Genomic DNA, 21,303 nt, shown 5'->3' on the forward strand with positions numbered 1-21,303 from the left:
ACCTTTCCGTTAGCAACCAAGTGCTTAACCACTGCACCACCAAGGCTCCTATCCAGCATCTAGAGCTCCTAATTTTCATACTCACCAGACTTCTGATCATTTTCCTGCGTCTTCTCTCTCTCCCAAGAATGACATAATCTCTCATTTTATGCAAAAACAAACAAACACTTAAATTCAGGCTACTTTCTTAGCTTGACTCGCTTCACCGAAGTCTCATCACTCCTAGGTAAACTTATTTAAAACAAAAACAAAAACGAAAAAAATTCATCAGCAAGGCCAACCTACCTAGCCTGTCCTTTTACCTAAATTAGTACACAGCTTCCTGCACCTCAAGAAGAGCATCTACTGCTATATTTTCCTTCATTCTTGAACTTGTTCTCCTGACAATTCCTGGGTGTATATTCTTTTTAGTCTAGCAGTTGGAACTTTAGTGTGCATCAGAATCACCTGTCCAAAACCAAAACCTGTTGCCATCGAGTTGATTGCAACTCATAGTGACCTATAGGGTTTCCAAAGGGCGGCTGGTAGATTCAAACTCCTGACCTTGTGGTTAGCAGCCAAGCTCTTAACCACCATGATACCACAGCTCCAGAATCACCTGTAGGACTTGTTAAAACAGATTGCTGGGCTTCACTCTAGATTTTCTGATTCTTTAGGTCATGGGTGAGCACGGCCTGAGAATTTGTATTTCTATAAGATCTCAGGTGCACAATAGAACCACTTGAGGAGTCATTAAACACCACACATGCCAAGGCTCCTCCCAAAACCTAGTAAATGAGAATCTCTGGGGGTAGGTCCCAGGTACTGGTATTTTTTTTTTTTTTTTTTAAAGCTGCCCAGGTGATTCTAATGTGTGACTGGCGTGAGAACCACTGCCAATAAGAGGAGCTGGTGCTAAACAGAGATGTAAGTTTATCATGTCAGGGATAAAATTTGAAGAGAGGGCAATGACCCAAAACCTCCCCTATAGATTTTGTCTCTTATGTGAGATATGCATATTTTAACACTTTGGGAGTATTTAAAATATTTCAAAGGCAATTACACATTAGTCTATGTCTCATGTCCTGGAATTTGTTGGTACTCAGTAAATATTAAAGAATTATAGTAGTTATAATAACAGAAACCTTTTGTTTCATTTCACTGACTAGAAATTTAATTATGCAATTTTTAACGGCAAGGTAAATGTACCATTTTCTATGACAGAATAAAAATTTGCAGGATATGAGCACAGCAAGAATAAATGGCATGGAAAACTTACTTATTATCAAGAAAGTAATTATCAAGAGACCTCAACTGAGTAAAAATAGAGCTTCTCGCTGAATTGGAGCTATAGATAAATTTGGGCTTGGAAATAAAATCCCTCGATTCCTTCAAATACTCAACTGAATCTTTCATATTTTTTCTAAGACATCTGATTTTGAATACAGGTCTCTCCTGATTTTTTTTATACTCTAATTCTAAAGTTAAAAGCAATGCACTGGATTATCATGCCAGTGATAATATTATCGGATTTGTGGAAGGGACTTAGCTGAGTGTGATCTATTTGCAGGTAGGGTTTCGATCTTTTTCAGGAAGGGTTGGTGGTTTGAACTCACCCAGTGGATCCATAGGAGAAAGACCTGGTGATTACAACTTAGAAAACCTTATGGGATCTACTCTGTCACATGGGATCTCTGTGAGCCAAAACTGACTAGACAGCACCTAATTTCAACAACAATAGCAAAGCTCTTGGCACATGATTGATGCTCTACAAATATTTAGTAAATTAAACAGAGTATTGTTGCCCTATTTTAGAGGAAATAAGTGTGTTTTTGCACTGCAAAGGGTTTCTCTTTATATATGGCCTTTTTGACCCTGGGTTTGTAGTTCCCGCCAAGACAATTTGCTAGGCCACAAACTTGCAAAAGGATTGGGCACTTTACTATGCAAATAAGGTACATAAAACCCTTGTGGGGATTGGTTGATTCCTATGCAAATTAGGTGACTGTGGCCTATCAAAGGGATCGGTCAGCTCACAGTCTTGGTGGGAGGAGTAGGCTTTTAAAAGGGCCAATCCCACAGGGGCTGGGGGGACCTCACTACAATCAATAAGAAGAGCTGGGAACAGAATGTATAATTTGGACCTGGAGTCCCTGCACTAAGAACCTCCTAGGCTCAGGAGAGAGAAAGTATAACACTGGAGATGGTGTGAGATGGCACAAGAAGCGTGCAGCAGTATGAGCCATGAGAACCAGGACACTGATGAAAGATGGCTGCAGTAGGCTTCACGGCCCACAGAACAGAGTGTCTGCAATACGCTTGCTGACCCACAGAGCAAGAGAGAGCTGAGTGCCTTTGGGCAGGAGGTTTGCGGGCAGAGTGGGGTGTCTCCAGGCACTTAGTGGAGCTAAAGAGCTGTAACACTTGCCTGAGCAGGGCAGAGGCCAGGCCCAGCAAAGCCTAGTGGTGGGCACAGTCGAGCGTGAGGCCTGCCTACAAGCACAGCTGACAGAAAGCTGAGAGGTGTCTTGGTTGGAAGCTGTCCTGACTGACGAACTGTATCCTGTCTCCTGAGTTGTATCCTGTTACTTCCAAGTGGATCTTGATTCCGAATTGTATCCTGTTACTTCTCTAGTAAACTACGTAAGCATGAGCATGGTCTGTGAACTCTGTGTAGCCATTGCAACGAAATATCGAACCTAGCAGAGAAGTAGAGAGTGCTGTCAGAGGGATGGCTGGTGTCAAAAAATGGTGAAAAAGTTAGAGAATGGAAGTTATGTCTGACCTCTACTACATAAGAATCTGCTTTGGGCTGATGGTGATCCTCGTCCCTCCTCTTGAAGTTAGATGAGATCTGACCTTGCTAGTAGATTGCAGTTTTCTTTTCTGTTTTAATTTAATTTTTATTTAAACCAAAGTAATAGATGAATATAGTTTTAAAATTCATGGCTTGTAACAAAAAATGTCACTTGCTCCACCTTTCCCAGCCCCCCATTTCTGCTTTCCATGTACAAACACTGCTCTGTCAGCTGTTTTCTTACCATATTTCTATAGATATTTGTGAGTCAAAATCCTCAAGAAGACTACAAGTGAAATCTATTTTGATTAAAAAACAAGCTGAGTTTAATAAAGACTTGCCAGGCAAGGGGACAATTGTCCAAATGAGATCAAGTGAATTCCCTAAGTGGTTTGAGTACTTGGGTTTTGTAAGTTTTGTTGGGGAGGACTTTGTTATGGGGTCATTTAGACAGGAGTTAGCAAGCAAGGTCTAAGCAAGCACTGGCGAAGACTTGTAAACTGAGGGGTATCTAGGGTAATTGGTATCTACGAGGTGAGGCTGTTGGTGAAACAGTCTGGGGTTTTATCTTTCCAGAGCTGCTACCTAGAGAATTTGTCCTAAGTTTTTTTTTTTTTAAACACATGAGTTCTACTTCTGCTTCTAGTTCAGTTACAGTTGTTTTACATATTTGGAGTATATCACTAAATACATGCAAATTTAGAACTGTTATATTTTCCTAGTGAATTGAGCTCTTTATTATTTTGAGATGTACCTTTTAAATCTCTAGAAATACCATGGCTTGGGTCAGGTGCACCTTAGTCTTCAGGGTGACATCTTTGCTTTCAAAACTTTAAAGAGGTCCTTTGTAGCAGATGTGCCCAATAAAATACGTCTTTTGGTTTCTTGACTGCTGCTTCCATGGGTGAAGGTTGTGGGTCCAAGTAAAATGAAATCCTTGACAATTTAAATCTTTTCTCCATTTATCATGATGTTGTTTATTGGTCCAGCTGTGAGGATTTTTGTTTTCTTTATGTTGAGGCGTAACCCATACTGAAGGCTGTGGTCTTTGATCTTCATTAGTAAGTGCTTCAAGTCCTCTTCACTTTCAGCAAGCAAGGTTGTGTCATCTGCATAATGCAGGTTGTCCTCCAATCCTGATGCTCCATTCTTCTGCATATAGTCCAGCTTCTCAGACTATTTGCCCAGCATACAGATTGAATAGGTATAGTGAAAGGACACAACCGTGGCACACACCTTTCCTGACTTTAAACCATGCAGTATCCCCTTGTTCTGTCTAAACAACTGCCTCTTGATCTATGTACAGATTCCTCATGAGCAAAATTAAGTGTTCCGGAATTCCCATTCTTCGCAACGTTATCCATAATTTGTTACGATCCATACAGTCGAATGCCATTGCATACTCAATAAAATGCAGGTAAACATCCTTCCGGTATTCTCTGCTTTCAGCCAGGATCCACTTGACATCAGCAATGATATCCCTGGTTCCACGTCCTCTTCTGAATCCGGCCTGAATTTCTGGCAGTTCCCTGTCGATACACTGCTGCAGCTGCTTTTGAATGACCTCCAGCAAAATTTTGCTTGCATGTGATAGTAATGATATTTTTCGATAATTTCCACATTCAGTTGGATCACCTTTCTTGGGAATAGGCACAAATATGAATCTCTTCCAGTCAATTGGCCAGGAAGCTCTCTTCCATATTTCTTGGCATAGATGATTTAGCACTTCCAGTGCTGTATCTATTTGTTGAAACATCTCAATTGATATTCTGTCAGTTCCTTGAGCCTTGTTTTTCGCCAATGTCTTCAGTGCAGCTTGGACTTCTTCCTTCAGTACCATCGGTTCCTGATCACATACTGCTTCTCGAAATGGTTGAACGTCGACTAATTCTTTTTGGTATAATGACTCTGTATATTCCTTCCATCTTCTTTTGATGCTTCCGGCACCATTTAATATTTTCCCCATAGAATCCTTCACTATTGCCAACTCGAGGCTTGAATTTTTTCTTCAGTTCTTTCAACTTGAGAAACGCTGAGTGCATTCTTCCCTTTTGGTTTTCTATCTCCAGCTCTTTACACGTGTCATTATAATACTTTACTTTGTCTTCTTGAGCTACCCTTGAAAACTTCCTTTCTGTTCTTTTACTTCATCATTTCTTCCTTTTCCTTTAACTGCTTGACGTTCGAGAGCAAGTTTCACAGTCTCTCTGACATCCATCTTGGTCTTTTTTTTCTTTCCTGTCTTTTCAGTGACGTCTTGCTTTCTTCATGTATGATGTCCTTGATGTCATTCCACAACTGGTCTGATCTTTGATCATTAGTGTTCAAAGTATCAAATCTATTCTTGAGATGGTCTTTAAATTCAGGTGGGATATACTCAAGGTCATATTTTGGCTCTTGTGGACTTGCTCTGATTTTCTTCAGTTTCAGCTTGAACTTGCATATGAGCAATTGATGGTCTGTTCCACAGTTGGCCCTTGGCCTTGTTCTGACTGATGACATTGAGCATTTCCATTATCTCTTTCCATAGATGTAGTTGATTTGATTCCTGCATGTTGCATCTGGCAAGGTCCATGTGTATGAAAAAAAAAAAAATGTGTATAGTCACCGTTTATGTTGCTGAAAAAAAGTGTTTGCGACAAAGAAGTTGTTGATCTTGCAAAATTCTGTCGTTCGATCTCCGGCATTATTTCTATCACGAAGGCCATATTTTCCAACTACCAGTGCTTCTTCTTTGTCTCCAACTTTCGCATTCCAATCACCACTAATTATCAGTGCATCCTGATTGCATGTTCGATCAATTTCAGACTGCAGAAGCTGATAAAAATCTTCAATTTCTTCATCTTTGGCCTTAGAGGTTCGCATGTAAATTTGCATAATAGTCGTATCAACTAGTCTTCCTTTTAGGCGTATGGATATTATCCGATCACTGACAGCATTGTACTTCAAGATAGATCTTGAAATGTTCTTTTTGACAATGAATGCAACACCATTCCTCTTCAAGCTGCCATTCCCGGCATAGTAGACTATGTGATTGTCTGATTCAAAACGGCCAATATCAGTCCATTTCAGCTCACTAATGCCTAGAATATCGATGTTTATGCATTCCATTTCATTTTTGACAATTTCCAATTTTCCCAGATTCATACTTTGTACATTTCAGGTTCCAATTATTAATGGATGTTTGCAGCTGTTTCTTCTCATTTTGAGTAGTGCCACATCAGCAAATGAAAGTCCCGAAAGCTTTACCGCATCGACGTCATTAAGGTCGACTCTACTTTGAGGAGGCAACTCTTCCCCAGTTGTCTTCTGAGTGATTTCCAACCTGGGGGGCTCATCTTCCGGCACTATATCAATGTTCCGATGCTATTCATAAGGTTTTCACTGGCTAATGCTTTTTAGAAGTAGACTGCCGGGTCCTTCTTCCTAGCCTGCCTTAGTCTGGAAGCTCAGCTGAAACCTGTCCTCCATGGGTGACCTTGCTGGTATCTGAATACCAGTGGCATAGCTTCCAGCATCACAGCAACACACAAGCCCCCACAGTACGACAAACTGACAGACACGTGGGGGACTCTGTTGTTAGGTGCATACAAACAGAAAACCCAGGGAACTTATAAGTGTGCCATTCCTTTGGTCCTGAGGTGCCCAGCTGTTCTGCCTTCCCTCCACATTTTAGAGTCATCTTATGTTTGTTTTACATGTAATGTTCAGGGAGTTTAGTTGTGCATTGCAGGAGGAGTAGGGAAAAGTATGTCTATCTTCCCACAAGCAGAAGTCTTGAGAATTGTGTTTTGATAGTTATTTTCCAAAAACTATTGACTTGTAATAGTGGGCCATTTGTTGTAGGAAGCTGCATTTGCTAGAATGAAAAAAAATAGAAAAAAAACACAAAACACTCCAAAACAAAAGAACCAAACCTCTTGCTGTAGAGTCAATTCCAACTTGTAGTGACCCTATAGGACAGAGTAGAACTGCCCCAAAGGGTTTCCAAGGAGCGGCTGGGGGATTTGAACTGCTGATCATTTGTTAGCAGACGAAATCTTTACCACTGCCTCACCAGGGCTCCCCAATATATAAATATATTCACTTAAAGTTGTAAAGTTGTCACAGAAAGTTGAACGTGCTCATCAACATTATGATACCTATGATAATTCTTCAACCAGCCCATAAAAACTGGGGGGGGGGGGGAGGAGAGGAGGGCAGGAGAAGAGGGTGTTTAGGGAGCAGGGAGTCCAGGGTAGACAAATCATTTAGAAAAATTATCAGCAGGCTTTAGTGATAGGCACATAGGTAATTAAACAAAAACTATGGTAATCATTAGCTCCAGAGAGAACAAAAACTTGTTAGAGCCAAGTACACTACTTGGTTCAGCAGTAATTAATATTTAAACTGTCATAATAATGTAAATACCAACTATCGATTTAACTATAGTGGGAGGATGGTTGCTAGGAAAATGTGTGAGTATGCTTGTGGCTCAACTATTTTAACAGCTTTTCACTAGATAATGACTAAAATGGATAAATTAAGAAATGACAGTAAGCACACATTATTTAGAAATATAGAAATAAATACTAGAAGAAACAGCCAAAAGAGTTGATAATTGATGGCTCTTGTAGGGTAAGAGACCCGGCTAAGAGAAGATTCGGGAAACAGATTGATGTTTTCCTTTTTAAGCCACTTAGTATTATTTTATTTTTAGAAACCTTTGTACATATAATTAAAAAAATAGTGGAAGGTATTAAAAAAATAGTAGATGGCAAAAACAACACACCTCCTGCCCCAACTACCCTAAACGTCTCATGATCCACCTTATTTTCTAGGGTCCCAGCTTCCCAGTCTCTTGCTGCATCCTTTCTCCTCCCCAGTGTTTTCATCTATCTCAGGTTCTTTCAGATACTCAGCCCCTCACCATCTTGGAAACAAAAGCATCACCAGGCTTTTTTATTTTACCAGGTAGAGGAACATAGATTCTTGTGTTGTATTTTAGCCCAGGCCTGGGCTAGTGCTCAATGGATCCACAGCCCAGTGACCCAGCAATGTGTTCTGTTAGGAAAAAAAAAAAAAAAAAGACTGAAGGAACCAATGAGACTAATGCCTGGAAATAATCTTTAACCCCTGAACTGAAACTAAACACTTTGCCCCAGTTAAAAAAGAATGCTTGCCTTGAGACTAGCACCCTTATAAAGTTTATCTCTGTGAGTGTAAACTGACAACACTTCATCTAAAGTGCACGTGAGAACTTCAAGCGGCACAGAGCCTATATTAATGGTGAGGAGACAGTACGGGTGGAGACAGAAGGGTGACACAATGTGAAGTATGTAACCAACGTTATTGAACTGTTCATGCAGAAATTGTGAACGGGTGTATGTTTGGTTGGGTATATTGCCACCAAAAATAAATAAAATATTATTTAAAAAGAGAAGAAAAAAGAGTGTTCTGTTGGGGGAGGGGAAGGCCACTCTCATCCCAAGGAATCTGCTGTCAGCTTTGAAACTAATTCTTCTTTAATTTCAGATAACTGCCTATACATTCTTTGTGGTGGTGGGCTTAGCAAATACAAGAAGTTCTTGTTTTGTACAGGCCCAATACGTACGAATTTCAGTTACCATTGTTTATTAACACTGAGTAATTGCGTAAAGTACAAACTTCACTTCTAGCTCTTCAGTCCACAAATTACTATGTAAATAACAGGTGTGTATCATGATCAGTGACTAATCATGTCACTTCTTTCAACAACTGTCGGTGTTGGTCGCTGTCCATCTGTTAATTTAGAAAGCATGCAGTGTTTTGTCTTCTTGTCTCCCAGTGATAACCTATGTGATCTTTTACAAAAATTGACTAAGTGAAAGAGGGAATTGGCCTGCAAAGATGACAGTGCAGCAAAGAAGCAAAAAGTGATCATGCTGCAAATACAATTTGAATTGACCATAAATGGATGGAGTTATAGAAAAAATCACTGACTGTGGGAACGTTGATACGGCCATCATTTGAGAGACTAAATTGTGGCCAGAGGAACTTAGTGAGGGCAAACTTGTCAACATAAATGAGAAAAGGATGAGAATTTCTCAGAGGATGTGATGCCAGCAGAAAAATTACATTAAAAGAACTCTCAGAGATGTTTCATAACATTGCAAGTGCGAAGGATAATCCAAACTTAGGTATATGACGATTAAATAAGTGTTAATTTTACTATTTCGTTTGTTTTCCCATACATTTATAACCAATACTAATAGACTTTTTAATGTTTTGGCAAAATTTTTCTAAAGTCATGAAACAATCGTAATTTTTCCCATTTCTTATGAAGACTGCTTTGCTCGGTTCCAGCTTGCACAGTCGTTTTTACTGTCGTGCACTATGCGCAAAGTGAGGACTGCCTGTAACTGGAATTGAGACGTTCACATTTCCTCTCTTTTCCCTATACCTGCCTGCCCTCTGCTGGAGTTGCCAAAAATTAGTGCAATTGTCTAAATACTGTCAAGCTGCACATCAGTGGTTCCTAACCTTTTATTCAGCCCTGAATACCATACTTGAGTGATGCAAAGCTTTCCCGTCAGAAACAAGACACTCAATCTGGTTAGTGGTCAGGCCACTAATACACTGCGAAGAAGGCTCTGATGCCTTTAAGCAGTCATATCATGGAACTAGATTCTCTTACTTCAATTCTGTGCTCAGAGTGTAACCTTCTGATGAAAGCTTATTGTTAGAAGGGACATTGGAAGTTATCGAGTCCAACTGCTGGCTAATGTCGACTTTCACTACATCACTAAAACTTCTTTCTAGGTTGCAAATGTGAGCTCAGAGATCATCATCTTCAAGCCTAGATGAGATTTTTCATTTACACCAAATTTGGCTTGAAATTTTCCCTTTATTCAGTTTCTGAAATTGTCCTCACTGGCTGAACAATTACTCCATACACATAAAGATAGCTCTTGTGACTAATATAAAAAGTGATAGTCTTTCAGTTTCTTTCCTGAACTTCCAAGTCCATTTCCAGGCTATCTGAATACCAAGATACTTCATTAATCTCCTCTCTCACCCCTATCTCCACACCCCACCCCCGCAATTTACATTCTTACATAAAACAATATTGCTTCTTTGCCCAATGGTTTAGCACAGGCTAGGTCCACAGGAAGGAGCCCTGGTGGCACAGTGGTTAAGGGTTTGGCTCCTAACCAAAAGGTCAGTGGTTTGAACATCAGTGGCTCCACAGGAGAAAGATGTGGCCGTCTGCCTTCGTAAAGGTTTAAAGCTTTGGAAACCCTATGGGGCAGTTGTACTCTGAGTTGGAATCAACTTGACCACAACGGATTTGGTTTGATTCTTTTTGTTAGGTCCACAAGAGATATTTTATAAATATTTGTAGATGTGTGAAGAAGCTAATATACAGTCATGTGCCACGTAATGTCCATTCAGGCAATGTCCTACTGCATATACCTCCGTTGGCCCTGGGTTACAAACGTCTGACTTACGTACAACCCTGGTTATGAACCAACCCCTGTAAAGCCTATTATATCAAAAATTCGAGGTACGTACAACGGTTCGTAATAACAAATGGGTGCTACTTTGCAACGCACATCAAAACATTATTGTTACCGTATTATTATGTTAAAGATGTTTTAGTGCATCCGGAAGTATTTCTTTAATGTTTTTATGCATAGAAGGGTACCCTATATACTAAGACAAACATTTGGCTAACTGATGTTAGATAAGAACCATACCTAACTGTTCCGACTTATGTACAAATTCGACCTAAAGACAGACTTAGGAATGGAACTTGTTCATCATCTGGGGACTATGTGCATATAATATGGTGTTTGTACGATGCCCAAATCACACAATGGCCTATTTCACAGAATCTAACGTGGATATAAAGTGAGGCATTACTGTACTTCATTTCCTTGAAGGAAACAACAAACGTTGGTATCAAAGGTAATGAGAATAGAAATTGGGGTGCAGGCAAATTATATATCTATAAATTTATAGAAGGCTATTAAGAGATCTCTTTGCTCAAAAGGAGGGGCACAAATTATAGAAGAATTAGGAATATAAACTTTTAACATTCCCTTATTTTTCTCTCTCAGGTTTTTGTCATTGTTAAAATAACACATACAGTATGTATTTGCTGGAGTCCCCGGGTGGTACAAATGATTAAGCATGGTTGTTCTGGTATTTAGATTATATTGTATATATTAAAAAGAGCAATGTAATAGGTTTTATAATTACACGACCATTGTCATTAATTTAAAAAATGTATGAACAAGCTCTTCTCTAACCTTAGGCAACTTCACATTTTTCCTGTTCCTCTTGTATTTCCATTTTACTTTACCCAGAGAATTTTTTCTTTACATTTGAAAGATTAAAAGAATGAATCACCTTTTCATACTTCTCTGCAACAACAATAAAAAAAAGGTATATGTTGAAACCTGAACTATATATTTCCTGTGATCATAATGCCAAGTATGAAACTTTTTTCTGGTTTGAGTTATCACAGTTATTAGTACACAGTTGAACACAAATGCATTATAAAATGTGATAACTTTTGAACATAAGAAGTAAAATGATATTGTAATTATATCTCTTAATGAGCTGGATAGAGCCTTTTTCCTTTTTTAACTAGTCCATCTATCAATAGATTTATATTAGTTATTGCTAGAATGTGACTGGATTTTATGGAAATTAACAGCAAAAAGAAGAAAAGTTATTGGCTGTTTTTAAGTGTGAGGCTTACAAAAAGTTGTACTAATGACTGTCCATACAAGCATCATTTACAGTAGAATTCCTAATCCATTCTTGTTAATATACATCTAATAAGTGCATCACAGGATAGAATAAACCAGTATAGAAGTGTTCGCTCAACAAGAGTAAGCAGGAAATGCATCCACGTAAAAAATGAATATAAATTTTCTGTAACTATCTTTGTTGAAAAAGCTAATGAAAAAAATTTCTCCTACGAGTCTGAATGAGCATAAAAGAAAATACAAAACATGAAGTCACCTCCAATGCATGCTCCTATTACTTGAAAATGTAATGTTGATCGTCGGAAATAATTGCGGAAATTTTTATCACTTTCCTGAAATCATGCAACTGAGACACAAACCAGTTCTCTGATAAAGGCAGCTTCACTGTAGGCATATACACCCTGGGGCCTTACCCCTTAGCAGGACATGTTCGTATTTTAAAGGCCACAACGAATGGAAAGTTGGGAAAGAAGCTAGGTACAATGCCATGATCAAGCATGTGTTCTCAGGCCAAATAACCAGTTGCCACTGAGCAGGTCCCAATTCATGGAGTCCCCGTGTGTGTCAGAGTAGAACTGTGGCTGATTTTCAGTGGCTGATTTTTCAGAAGTAGAACACCAGGCCTTTCTTCTGAGGTGCCTCTGGCTGAACTCGAACCTCCAACCTTTCAGTTAGCAGTTGGGGATGTTAAATATTGGCACCGCCCAGAGACTCCTGTGTTCTCAGACAGATCAGCTCTGAGCACAAGTATAAACGGAAATGGAGGAACTGGAAAGCGATCCCGTTAAGACTATCCAAGATTGTATGCCCTTTAGAAAGCTCCCACACTAACCCCCCTTACAATACAGCCCTCTGTGACCAACAATATATTTCAAGTTTATCTAAACTTTTTAGAATGCCCAGACACCCAAAGCCTGGCTAGGAAATTCAACAGGCTGAGACCTTTATTTATTTTAATTTATTTTATCTGTCTTTGTTGAGAATACACACAGCAGGACACACACCAATTGAACAATTTCTACATGTACAATTCAGCAACACTGATTAAATTCTCCAAGTTGTACAAACATTCTTACCTTCCTTTTCCAATTGTTACTTCTCCACTGATAAACTCATTGTCCCCTAAGTTTCTTACCTGATTTTTCTAGTTGCTGTTGTCAGTCTGATCCCATATACATAGATCTTAAAAGAGCACAAGGCTCAAGAAGACATTCTTTACTAATTAAGCTAAACTATTGTTTGGTTTTAAGAAGACTCCAGGGAATATTTTTGGTTTAAGGTTTAAAGATTATCTCAGGGCAGTAGTTTCAGGGGTTCATCCAGTCTCCATGACTCCAGAAAGTCTGGAGTCCGTGAGAATTTGAAATTCTGTTCTGCATTTTCCCCTTTTGATCAGGATTTCTCTATAGAATCTTTGATCAAAATATTCAGTAATGGTAGCCAGGCACCATCCAGTTCTTTTGGTGTCATGGCAAGCAAGGCAGTTGTTCATAGAGGCAATCGGCTACACATTCTATCTCCTCCTGCTATTCCTGACTCTCCTTTTTCCTCTGTTGCTCCAAATGAATAGAGGCCAATTGTACCTTGGATGGCAGCTGGCAAGCTTTTAAGACGCCAGGCACTATCCAATGAGCAGAAGCATTAAGCACGACATTAGGACAATTAGTTGGGATGTCCCATGCAACCAGGACTCTAAGCCTCTAAACCAAGAAACCAGATCCCATGAGGTCTTTGGTTGTACATATGCAGTCTCATTAGCCTCTCCTTTTTTTTTTTTTGATTATTGTTGTAAACGTATCTATCATATAACATTTGCCAATTCAACTTTTTACAGGCATACAACTTATTGACCTCAATTACATTAATCAGCTGTGCAACTTTTACCCTCAATCAATGCGATATTTCCATCACTGTAAACAGAAACTCAGCGCTCCCTAAACAAACCCCTCCCCCTTTTCCTCTTCTTCTGGCCCCTGGTAACCACTAATAATAAACTTTGGTCTCTATACATTTGCCTGTTTTCTTGTTTGTTTGTTTTTTAATATAAGTGAGGTCATACAACATTTGTTCTTTTGTGATGAGTTATTTCACTTAGCATAATGTCTTCAATCTCCACCCATGTTGTAGCCATGTATCAAGAAGGCCGAGACCTTTAGGTACCTACCGGGTCGCTGTGAGTCGGAATTGACTGGACGGCAACAGGTTTGGCTTTTGTTTTTGTTTTATGGTGGTGCAGTGGTTATGTGCTCGTATGCTAACCGAAAGGTCAGCAGTTGGAACCCACTGACTGCTCCTCGGAAGGAAGGTGGGGCAGTCTGCTTCTGTAAAGATTACAGCCTTAGAAACCCTATGGGGCAGTTCTATTCCATCCTATATGCTATGGGACAGTTCTATTCCGTCCTATATGGTTTCTATGAGTTGGAATCAACATGATGGCAACAGGTTTTATTATAAAATTGCCAGAAATTTATAAGATAATTATAAATTTTTAAAAAATCAATTCAGTAGCAAAAATCAACAAAATTGACATCCTGTCTTTGAGATTTAGGAAATGTAAAAGATAAATATTTTTCAAATAAAAAACAAATCCAGGCTTTGGTAGGGAGACACTTTACTCAGAAATAGCAGGGGGAAGAGAAAGGGACCACTGCAATACTGGGGGAGGAGGGCAACAGCAATAGGGAGAAAACTCCCACCGTAAGATCTGCCAGCATCTGGAAGACTTGGGGAAAAAGCATTTTTCTTTTACAGAGATGGAGGGTACAAGGATAGAAAAAAACAGGTGTGGGGAAGTATGATGAGAAGGTAACACCAACGTACAGTAAATCAGAATATTTTATGCTGAGGTCAGCCTATTGGGCCCTTAAAAGGGTTAGTATGTTGGCTTAGGTTGAGGGTGGGCCAATGTTCAGGGACTTGGGGAAAGGAGAGAAGCTTAACCAAAGTTTGGTTAACAAGCACTTTATTACTGACTGATCAGTGGGGACAAGCAATTCAGTTACTCATTTATGAGGCCAGGAATGGGAACCTGGAGGGTCTGTGTCTGGCCTTGTCATAGGTAAATAAGGGGGCAGCTGTGAGTCTTATCTAAGTCATATGGAACGGGTGGTTATTTGCAGTAAGCCGTTTTCCTGAGCACAAATGGTGGGGGATTTCTTTAAGCATTGCTATTTTCCAGTATCACAGAGTTCAGGTAAAATTCAATATTAACAATATCTAAATGGCACACTCATTAATATGAAGAAGGTGGGAATATGTTAGAAATAGGACTTTGATCTTGAAAAGTCTTTACGTGGCCTACACATTCACCTTCATGTTTCTCAGTCTATACCATTTTTATCTGCTTATTACTAAAATATCTCATTGGCTTGGCCTAATCTTCTGATTTAATAAAGAATTTACTTTCTTATTGTTAGAATTAATAGCAAAGGTTGTGTTTTCAGATTTACTTATATTTGTGATAATATCAAATGGGCCTTTATTCACATTTAGCAGTTGAATAAATCTAAAATACAGCAGTAAAAATAGACATTGGATAAACTGTGATTTTTAAGTCTCAGGTAACCAAAATGATATTTTCATGTTGCTAAGAAACAGTTTCTGTTCAGTTGGAACAAAACTTCATCAATGTTTTCTATTCCTCTCAGGTCTATGAAATATTTCCTTACCATGCAATAAAATTACAACCTGAATATTAACAAATGTAAAGATCCCTGCTTATGATAACCAGCCTTCAAAATGGCCCCCAATGTTCTCCACACTCTCGTGAAGTTCCCTCTCCCATTGTACTAGGGTTAGTTGTTGTGACCAATAGAATACGGCAGAAATGATGGTCTGTCACTTCCAAGACTGTTACAAAAGACACAGCGCTTGCCTGTGCGTAGGTACTCTCTCTCTCTCCCTCTCCTCCTCTCTCGTCACTTGCTCCGGAGGAAGCTACCTTGTGAGAGGCCCATGTGAAGAGGAACTAAGCCTGTGCTCGCCTACATGAGCTTGGAAGCAAATCCGACAGCTTCAGTGGATCCTTGAGACAACTGCAGTCCTGGTTTGACTGCAACCTCATGACTGACTCTCCACCAGAGCCACCCAGCCAAGCTGCTCCCAGATTTCTGACCCTCAGAAACTGAGATAATAATTGTTTGTTTTAAGCTGCTAAATTTTGGTGTGATTGGTTTTGCAGCAAAAGATAACTAATAAACTGCCTGTAGTTACAGTGTTTCCTATGGAACCTGTTATTTAAAACACATTATTCTTTAGTCTAAGTCTGTTCTTTTTAACTAGAACATTGCCATTAAGGAAATGTGTCTGAAAGTGGTGGTTCTCGATGGTGATGGTTTCACTCTCCTACTACCCAGGGGGAATCCTAGGGCTTTGTGAAGGAGATTCTTTTTGGTTTTCAATGATTGAGGTGCCTACTGGCCTCTAGTGGGTGTGAGCTAGGAGTGCTAGACATCCTACAATGTGCAAGACACCTCGTATCAAGATAGTAAAGGAAGGGTCACAAATTTTGTGTTATAAAAAGGAGTATTACTTTAATAGAGCTCAGAACTACTGGATTAAGGAGAGAAATGATCTACTTTTCAAGGGAAGGGTAAATAAAATCTGCTGACCTTTTTTGGAATGCTCCATAATAGAAAGAAAAGGCCCGGAATTAGTCACATGGAATATAATTTGTTCAAAAATTTGAATATAAGAATGTAAATTTATAATAATAAAAATGCCATTAGAAAAAAAATTTTTTAAAAGAGAAGACAGTCCTTAGTTTTAGGTAACAGAATAGTTTGTGACAGGTAGAATTACATACTAATGGAAAGAATTATGAGGTTAGTGAAGTAAAGAGATGTCAGTTATAATTTCACTGCTGAATAGCTTCCTAAACTGGGGAAATCCAAAACTGTGAAAGGAAGGTGAAGTAAAAAATCACTGTACCATTACAACAACAGCAACAGCAAAACAGTAGCTGCTGAGGTTGCTTACGTATAGCCAAGTGCCTCATGGGATTTGGTTTCTTGGTTTGGAGGTTTAGCGTCCTGGTTTCATGGGCCATCTCAGTTAACTGGCCTATTAACATATTCTACCTCCTAATTCATTGCGTGGTGCCTGGGGTCTTAAAACTTGTAAGTAGCCATCCAAGGCACAACAATTGGTCTTTGTGTGCCTGGAGCAACAGAGGAAGAAAGATAGTGAGGTGTAGGAGGAGGAAATTGATGTGTGGCTAATTGCCCCCAAGAACAACTTCTTCCTCTGTCATGAGATCAGAAGAACTGGATGGTGCCTGGCTACCATTACTGAATATTTTGATCAAAGATTCTATAGAAGAACCCTGATCAAAAGGGGAAAATGCAGCACAGAATTTCAAATTCTCATGGACTCCATATTTCTGGAGCCATGGGGCTGGATGAATCCCTGAAACTATTGCCTTGAAATAATTTTTAAGCCTTAAACCAAAATGTCCCCTGAAGTCTTAAAACCAAACAATAGATTACCTTAACTAGTAAAGAATGTCTGCTTTCAGCATTATGCTCTTTTAAGATCTATATGAGATCAAGCTGATAATAGCAACCAGAAAGATTAAATAGAAACCTTAAGGAGCAGTGAGTTCATGTTAATGGGGGAGGAACAATTCAGGAAAGGAGGGTGAGAATGGCTGTACAACTCAAAGACTGTAATCTAAGTCATTATATTGTGCCTATAGAAACTGCTGAATTGGTGTATGTCCTGCTGTATATTCTCAACAGCAACAACAAAAATAAAATAAATTCTATAAAAAAATACTGTATCATGATAAATCCTTTTCCAGTACAATATTTTAGTATAATATTCATTTTTTATGGGGACATAAAAATATGTATGCTATTGAATTGATCAAAGATTGATTTGATGTGGTACACAAAACAACTGAAATCTACAAGTTATATTTTAGAAAAAATACAGACCTTTCTGTATAGCATTCAGAGTATTTTTTTCTTTGATGTTAAATACATTTTTAATCAAATATAACCTAATGTATTCTAAGCTTATAGAACTTTTAGGGAACTCTTAGAATATATCAGATGACTTAGCTTTGACTGGAGTGAGCCTACTTGGTTAATAAGGCAAGGCCCCAGAGGGAGAGGCCTCTAGGAGGGAGCAGGAGTATTTTGGAGCAAAATACCACTGTCCATAATACACACCATGTTCTTGCCTGGTGGTGTACTAGACAATGTAGAAAAAGTAAGGCAGAGTCCCTGCTCTCATCTATTGTATCTTTTTTATGTGGTTGTTTACTAATTTTTATCAGGTATGCTAAGGTATAGTTTACATACGGTAAAAATCGCCTTTTTTAGTGTACACTTCTAAGAGTTTGGACAAAAGCATACATCCATTCAACTACCATCACATTCGAGGTATAGTACAGTTTCATCAACTCAAAAATTTCTTTTGTGGTCAAGACCTCCACTTACCTCAACCCTTAGCAACCTCTGCATTGTTTTCAGTTCTTATAGTTTGACCATTTCTAAAATGTCCTGTAAATTGAATCATATAGTATGTAGCTTTTCTGTTCTTCTTCCTCTCACTTGGCATAATGCACTTGAGATACATCCAAGTTGTTGGGTATATCAGTAGTTTGTACTTTTTATTGCTGAATAGTATTCCATTGTATGGATGCCCCACACTTATCTATTCACTAGCTGAAAGACATTAGGGGTGCTTCCAGCTTTTGGTGATTATGAATAAAGTCACTACAAATATTCACATACAGGTTTTTGGGTGAACATAAGTTTTTATTTCTCTAGGTAAACACCCAGGAGTAGAATGGCTGGGTCATATTGTAAGTGTAACAGCTTTTGGCCTTCCCTGGGTATCTGCATGACAGAAGGGGTCTCTATCTATACTCTTGTCCATCCCCAAGGAGTAGATTGCTATTTCTTGTTACTCAGTGTTACTAGGTGTTGTCCTGTTCCAACCTTAGTCTTCTTGTTTGCCTGAGACACAGGGGTGGGGTTTCTAAGAGATCCAGCCTCTCCTTTCCCTGGCAGCCAAACTGCCTTATATCTTTCAGAAGTTTTGTATGAGATTTTCCTGTTCCTTCCCAGTGGTAGAAGACTTCCAGTGGTATTGGTATAGGATCCTAGGCCCAGGGTTATTCTCTGCCCCTCCGACAATGATAGTTTTGTTAAAAAAAAAAAAAAAAAATTATCCTTCTTCTGAATCCCTGGGTGGTGTAAATTATTAATGTACTTGGCTGCTGACTGAAAGGTTGGAGGTTTGAATCTACCCCAAGGTGCTTCGGAAAAAAGACTTAGCGATCCACTTCTGAAAAATCAGCCACTGAAACCCTATGGAGCACAGTTCTACTCTGACACACTCAAGGGGTCACCATGAGTTGGAATCTACTGGACAGTAACTGGTAACTGGTAGCTGCAGTGGGTCTTCCCCATGACCTGTGAATACAGAGTTTCTGCCTATCCCCCAGTGAAGTGAGGCTTTTGTTCCTTAGTGAATCATTGTAATTTTCCCACGACAATGGTGCTCTCCTCCTCCAGGCCTGCACTTCTGAATTCAGCTTGAATTTCTGGCAGTTCCCTGTTGATGTACTGCTGCGGCTGCTTTTGAATGATCTTCAGCAAAATTTTACTTGCATGTTATATTAATGATATTGTTCAATAATTTCTGCATTCAGCTGGATCATCTTTCTCTGGAATAGGCATAAACACAGATCTCTTCCGGTCGGTTGGCCAGGTAGCTGTCTTCCATATTTCTTGGCATAGAGGAGTGAGCACTTCCAGTGCTGAAACATCTCAACTGGTATTCCATCAATTCCCGGAGCCTTGTTTTTTACCAATGTCTTTAGCGCAGCTTAGACTTCTTCCTTCAGTACTATCGGTACTTCTTCTTACTTGCTTGTATAGCAATGGCATCTATTTTCTTGTGCTCTGAATAAGGTGAGCCAGTGCTTTCTGCTTGTATTCTTAGAGGGGCCTTGGATTTCAGGCTACTTGGTTGCTGGTTTGAACCCATCCATTGTGGAAAGAAAGACCTCCGATCTGCTTCCTTAAAGATTACAGCCAAGTTAAGGGCTGAGGACCATGGTTTCAGGGAACATCTAGCTCAACTGGCATAACATAGTTTATAAAGAAAATGTTCTACATCCTACTTTGGTGAGTAGAGTCTGGGGTCTTAAAAGCTTGTGAGCGGCTGTCTAAGATACTCCACTGGTCCCACCCTGTCTGGAGCAAGGCAGAATGAAGAAAACCAAAGACACAAGGGAAAGATTCATCTAAAGGACTAACGGACCACAACTACCACAGCCTACACCAGACTAAGTCCAGCACAACTAGATGGTGCCCAGCTACCACTACCGGCTCTTCTGACAGGAATCACAACAGGAGTTCCCAGACAGAGCTGGAGAAAAATGCAGAACAAAATTCAAGCTCACAAAAAAAGATCAGACTTACTGGTGTGACAGAGACTGGAGAAACCCCGAGAGTATGGCCTCCAGACATCCTTTTAACTCAGTACTGAAGGTACTCCTGAGGTTCACCCTTCAGCCAAAGATTAGACAGGCCCGTGAGACAAATCCCCCACACGCCTGTCAGTTTGTCATACTGTGGGAGCTTGTGTATTGCTGTGATCCTGAAAGCTATGCCACCAGTATTCAAATACCAGCAGGGTCACCCATGGTGGACAGGTTTCAGCTAGATGAAGTCAAGCCTTCGGTATCTTCATTTGCTGATATGGCACAACTCAAAATGAGAAGAAGCAGCAAATATCCATTAATAATTGGAACCTAGAATGTATGAAGTATGAATCTAGGAAAATTGGAAATCATCAAAAGTGAAATGGAATGCGTAAAGATTGATATCCTAGGCATTAGTGAGCTGAAATGGACTGGTATCAGTCATTTTGAATTGGACAATCGTACGGTCTACTATGCTGGGAATGACAACTTGAAGAGGAATGGCATTGCATTCATCGTCAAAAAGAACATTTCAAGACCTATCCTGAAGTACAATGCTGTCAGTGATAGGGTAATATCCATACACCTGTCCCTACAGGGTCCTATAGGTGTCTCTGGGCAGACTTGAACCACCAACATTTAAGTTAGCAGCCACGTATGTTAACTATTTGTACCATATGTAGAAAATTCCCAGCCATCTTTGTAAGGTTGATATTTTTTGTAACCCATTGGTCTAGTAATAAAAGAAGAAACTGTCAAACCCAGAGAAGACCAATGAAAAGTTTTGCTTGTTGTAAACTCTGGTGGTGTAGTGGTTACGAGTTATGGTTGCTAACCAAAAGGTTGGGAGTGCGAATCTGGCACGGGCTTCTTGGAAACTCTATGGTGTACACCAGTTAATATGACTATTATTCAAATTTATGCACCAACCAATAAAGCCAAAGATGAGGAAATTGAAGGTTTTTACCAACTTCTGCAGTCTGAAATTGATCAAACATGCAATCAGGATGCATTGATAATTACTGGTGATTGGAATGTGAAAGTTGGAAACAAAGAAGGATCAGTAACTGGAAAATATGGCCTTGGTGACAGAAGCGATGCCAGGGATTACATGACTGAATTTTGTAAGACCAAAGATCTCTTCATTGCAAATACCTTCACCAACATAAACAGTGACTATACACATGGACCTTGCCAGATGGAATGCAAAGGAATCAAATAGACTACATCTGTGGAAAGAGACCATGGAAAAGCTCAGTATCATCAGTCAGAACAAGGCCAGGGGCCAACTGTGGAACAGACCATCAATTGCTCATATGCACGTTCAAGCTGAAACTGAAGAAAATCAG

The 21,303-nt window shown here is 39.5% G+C and overlaps 1 long non-coding RNA gene across 2 annotated transcripts in view; it reads right to left on the bottom strand.

Annotated features, from left to right (window-relative positions):
- The window catches only part of LOC126077798 (uncharacterized), a 106,268-nt gene that overhangs the window by 71,599 nt on the left and 13,366 nt on the right, over nt 1-21,303 (bottom strand). The window contains exon 3 of one of the 2 annotated variants that reach the window (XR_007517852.1): nt 7,577-7,819. The exons of the other annotated variant lie outside the window; for it this stretch is intronic. This is a non-coding gene — a long non-coding RNA (uncharacterized LOC126077798). Of the gene's footprint in view, nt 1-7,576; nt 7,820-21,303 lie in introns of those variants that run through there. 2 annotated transcript variants of the gene reach the window in all.

Source organism: Elephas maximus, chromosome 6 (assembly GCF_024166365.1).
Source record: "Elephas maximus indicus isolate mEleMax1 chromosome 6, mEleMax1 primary haplotype, whole genome shotgun sequence".
NCBI classification, from domain to species: Eukaryota; Metazoa; Chordata; class Mammalia; order Proboscidea; family Elephantidae; genus Elephas; species Elephas maximus.